Source organism: Nyctereutes procyonoides, unplaced genomic scaffold, assembly GCF_905146905.1.
Source record: "Nyctereutes procyonoides isolate TBG_1078 unplaced genomic scaffold, NYPRO_anot_genome, whole genome shotgun sequence".
NCBI classification, from domain to species: Eukaryota; Metazoa; Chordata; class Mammalia; order Carnivora; family Canidae; genus Nyctereutes; species Nyctereutes procyonoides.
The window spans coordinates 12,911,510-12,916,050 of NW_026575145.1; the positions used below are offsets into that span (position 1 = coordinate 12,911,510).

Here is a 4,541-nt window from a genome sequence, read left to right on the forward strand (position 1 = left end):
CTGCGCTGGAAGGGCACCGTTTAACGCTTGCCTTCCGCTTCTTGCTTGCAGACTTAGCACCGTGGCTTTCCTTCCGGCGTTTACTGCATCAGGCCACTACCGCACGTTCTGAAGAAGCACTTTCACTCAGAGAGACGCCGCCGTAAGTGAACGTCGCCGGGCATTCTCATTCGGGCGGCTTGGCACTGCGGCTCAGCCGGCGGAAAGGCCTTTCCTGAGTTTTCGGTTGTATTTGCAAATGAGTTTCGAACACGCGAGGACAAAAATGGGCTGAAACGTTCTTCGTGCCGAAAGGAAGGCGAGACCGAACCCCAGCCCTGAGCCGCCACCGCTCCCGCGGGGCTCCAGCGGACCCCGCCTTCCTTCTCGGGTCTCCGATCCGGGTGCCGCCTCCCGGCCGCCCGACCCCCACCCCGGCCCCCTGCCCTCCAGGCGTCCGCCGCCGCCGCCGCGGCCAAAGACTGGGACGTCCCAGAGCCGGGGACCGGACTGGGGGGAGGGGGGGGAAACGTCACGACGGAGGCGTGGCGTATGCAGATGAGCAGGCGCGCAGAGGCCGCTGGTTCCGGCAGCGCCGGGGCCCGCGGAGCCCGCGTGGGGCGAGACAAAGGCGCCGGAGGCGGTGCGTGGGGTGGGCACCGGTGTCAGCGGGGGTGGCGCGGGGAGCCGGGGTGCGGAGGCGGCGGGCGTGAAGTGACCGTGTGTAAGGAGTGGGGCGAGCGCGAGGGTGTGTGCGTCGGGGTGGGGAGCAACTCATACTTACCTGGCAGGGGAGATACCATGATCACGAAGGTGGTTTTCCCAGGGCGAGGCTTATCCATTGCACTCCGGATGTGCTGACCCCTGCGATTTCCCCAAATGTGGGAAACTCGACTGCATAATTTGTGGTAGTGGGGGACTGCGTTCGCGCTTTCCCCTGGCTTTTTCTCAGTGGAAAGAAAGACGGTTTTGGCTGGTTTCGCGTTCTGTGTCGCTCGCTCGTGCTCTCCTCCCGCCGCGTTCTCCTACGCTCTTCTCCTCCGGTAGTCGCGGGGAGGGTGTGGGCTTGTCCGCACGACAGCGCTTCCTCTCGCCGTTCTCCCGGGAGCAGCAGCTCTTTCTTTTCTGGTGGGCTGAGAGCCGTGCTGCCGACGTGCGCTACGTCTCGTGTGTGCATCGAGCTTGAGGGCGTTCGAGCGAATGCTCAGGAGTTGCGAGGCGTAGGCGGGGTGGCGTGTAGGCCGCGCTAGGCGGGCGAGCTGGCCGTCGGAGGCGGGGGCGGGCGGTCACGCCTACTCCAGAGAAGGTAGTTCCTACGCCGGATCCCACAGCCGAGCTGGCCGGGTAACGGGTTGCTGGGGAAGAATTGGAGTCCCTTGGTACGGAGGTCAGTTTGCATTGCACGTGAGTCGCGGGGCTTTCTTTAAAGCGGTGGGAGGGATCCCTGGGTGGCGCAGCGGTTTGGCGCCTGCCTTTGGCCCAGGGCACGATCCTGGAGACCCGGGATCGAATCCCACGTCGGGCTCCCGGTGTATGGAGCCTGCTTCTCCCTCTGCCTGTGTCTCTGCCTCTCTCTCTCTCACTGTGTGCCTGTCATAAATTTAAAAAAAAAGTTTATCAAGGAAGATGGCCCGCATGTAATCTACCAGTAATCACTAATAATTGAAGTGTTGAAGTTAAATCTGACCATACCTATATACTGTGTGGAGGCCGAGAAAATTAAGGCCATTCCACCTCAAGTTTAGCGTTAGCACAAGTACAGCCATCCCAGGCCCCTGTGAATAAGAGCTGCAACTCTACAGGAAAAACCGCAGAATGCCCTTGACAGAGACAGAAAGTCCCATGTTGGAATGAAAACAGAAATTCCTCCAGCTCTTCTGAAAATCCCCTAGACCAGCCCATCAAAACCCAGCTGTAACCCACCTCGGGGTCCAAGTCCCTGCTCCACTGTGTCGGGTGTACTTGGACCCAAGCTCGAGCTTGCTAATAAACCCTCGCGTACTTGCATCGGTGTCGGCTCCTCGGTGGTTTTCTCGGATTCGCAATCTTGGGCACAACAGCTGAGAGTGGGGAGTGGGATTAGCTGGAAATCTGTAACTGTAGGGAATCAGTACCTTTTTTCAGTTGCATTCAGTAGCAATATGTTATTCTAGGAAACTTAGGTGTCAAGTCCTTGTGAAAACCATTGTCCAGTCCTCCTGAAGTCAGTGCTGGCTGTACTTGGAAAACTTGAATCCAACTGTTGTTTCCTTTCACTTTTCTTTCACTTTGACAGCAAATAAGTGACCTCGGCGAACCTTTTCAAAAAGTGTAGCGGCCACTGCCACAGCTTTCGAAGCACTAGCCCAGGAACCGGCATCCAGAACTGAGAAATAGACTATTGCTTTATAGCCGAATTCAGTTTTTGAGTTGACTCCACTAGCAGCATCTTTTTATTTATTTATTTAATTTTTATTTTTTAAGAGATTTTATTTATTCACTCACAAGAGACACACAGAGAGGGGCAGAGACACAGGCAGAGGGAGAAGCAGAGGTTCCCTGCAGGGAACCCGATGCGGGACTCGATCCCGGGACTCCAAGATCACGCCCTGGGCTGAGGGCAGGCGCCAAACGGCTGAGCCGCCCAGGCGTCCTAGCATCTTTATTTTTATGACAAAATACGTGGAAACGGTTTTCAAATTTTGGAAAAAGTGGAGGGAATGACTATAGCTGATTTCATTTCTTCAAAATATTTTTCTCGGGCAGCCCGGGTCGCTCAGCGGTTTGGCGCCGCCTTCAAGCCCGGGTGTGATTCTGGAGTCCCGGGATCCAGTCCCACGTCGGGCTCCCTACATGGAGCCTGCTTCTCCCTCCCTGCCTCTCTCTCTCTCTGTGTGTGTGTGTGTGTGTGTCTCATGAATAAATGAGTAAAGCTTTAAAAAAAAAATTTTTTTTTTCTCCTAAGGAACCCAACCACAGGATCTTGGGAATCTTCATGCAGTGTTTTCAGTGGTTTTGCCTGTTCTGTAAAACCTGAAGCCTACTGTCTGTCTACAATACCCTAGTAGTCCACCAATTTTTAATTTTTTTTATTGTTTTGGTAGCATACCAAACTTTGAGTTTGGTGACTTTGAGACTGTAACTTTGTAACGCTTTGCAGGCCTTAGCTGACATGTCCTAAATGTTATACTTCAGTTTCACAATTATTGCAATGCGGAGGCCCTTTGAAGCAAGGGATTGTAACAAAGCCCAAATGCCCATATCACGTTGGCTCACCCAGGGATCCCCTAAATAAATAAATCTTTTAAAAAAGAATGGGCTCCTTACAACCAGGCATAGTTACCAAAAAAAAAAAAAAGCAATTCCATACATTGCCGATACCTCCTCACTCTCCCTCTTTACAAACAGCTCCCACCTACTGCCCCCTGCAGACAGCCTCTCCTCTGCTATCCTGCCACTGCTCCCTTGTGCTGTATTCCATAAACTTCTGTCTCCTTTGTTCTGTCTCAGTGTCTATCACTGCCTGAGCCACCTGTTTCCACCAAAATGCCGCCCCATATTTGTGGGCCCCCATCTGATCTGGACAGACACCACAAGGGATGCTGTGAGTTATGAGGGTGGAGAAAGATAGGAAGCCAGAAATATTGCAGGTGACAGGTCTTTCTCTTCAATAACCTCTCTCTCATTTGAAATGGGTAAGCCGGGATCCCTGGGTGGCGCAGCGGTTTGGCGCCTGCCTTTGGCCCGGGGCGCGATCCTGGAGAACCGGGATCGAATCCCACGTCGGGCTCCCGGTGTATGGAGCCTGCTTCTCCCTCTGCCTGTGTCTCTGCCTCTCTCTATCTGTGTGATTGTCATAAATAAATAAAAATAAATAAAAAATATTGAAATGGGTAAGCCTATGAGAATTCAGATGTGTAGACTGAAGAGGGTTCCTTTGACTTGAATAAGTTAATGCATTTGTAGAAGTCCTTAGAAGAGCCTCATCCCAAGTGAATGCATTATTGCATGTGTAGGATTAGTATCATTCTAAGAGGAAAGTTAAAAATTATTTGAATAGGGATGTCTGGGTGGCTCAGGGCGTGATCCCAGGATCCAGGATCGAGTCCCATATTGGGCTTCTTGCAGGGAGCCTACTTCTCCCTCTACCTATGTCTCTGCCTCTCTCTGTGTGTCTCTCATAAATTAATAAATAAATAAATAAATAAATAAATAAATAAAATCTCTTAAAAATTATTTGAATAGACAGAAAAATTGAGAACGATGGAAGAGGAACTGTGAGGATGGCAGTTTCTCTCTCACAAAACCATCTTCCTCTTTTCTCTGTTGCCCCTGCTCCCTCTGGTCCTCCTGCATCCCTTTATCCCTTCCAGCTTCAAATCAAATCCTAGGGAGAGAGAAAAAGATGAAGGCACAACTTCTTTACTGGTAATAAGTCACCTGCTCTGTTTGAGGGCACAGATTCGTGTGCCTCCAGTCCTAGCCATGTCATGTCAGTTCAGGTTCCAGCTCCAAGAGATCCTCGCCATACATACCATATAGTTAGGAGTAGAGTTGACTGGAGATGATTAGAGCATAATTGA

The 4,541-nt window shown here is 51.8% G+C and overlaps 1 non-coding gene across 1 annotated transcript; it reads left to right on the forward strand.

The window, feature by feature from the left end:
* The first annotated feature begins 755 nt into the window (after positions 1-755).
* LOC129499598 (U1 spliceosomal RNA) lies at positions 756-919 on the forward strand. The gene has a single exon (XR_008662419.1). It is a non-coding gene; the product is annotated as a U1 spliceosomal RNA (small nuclear RNA).
* The last annotated feature ends 3,622 nt before the right edge of the window (positions 920-4,541 follow it).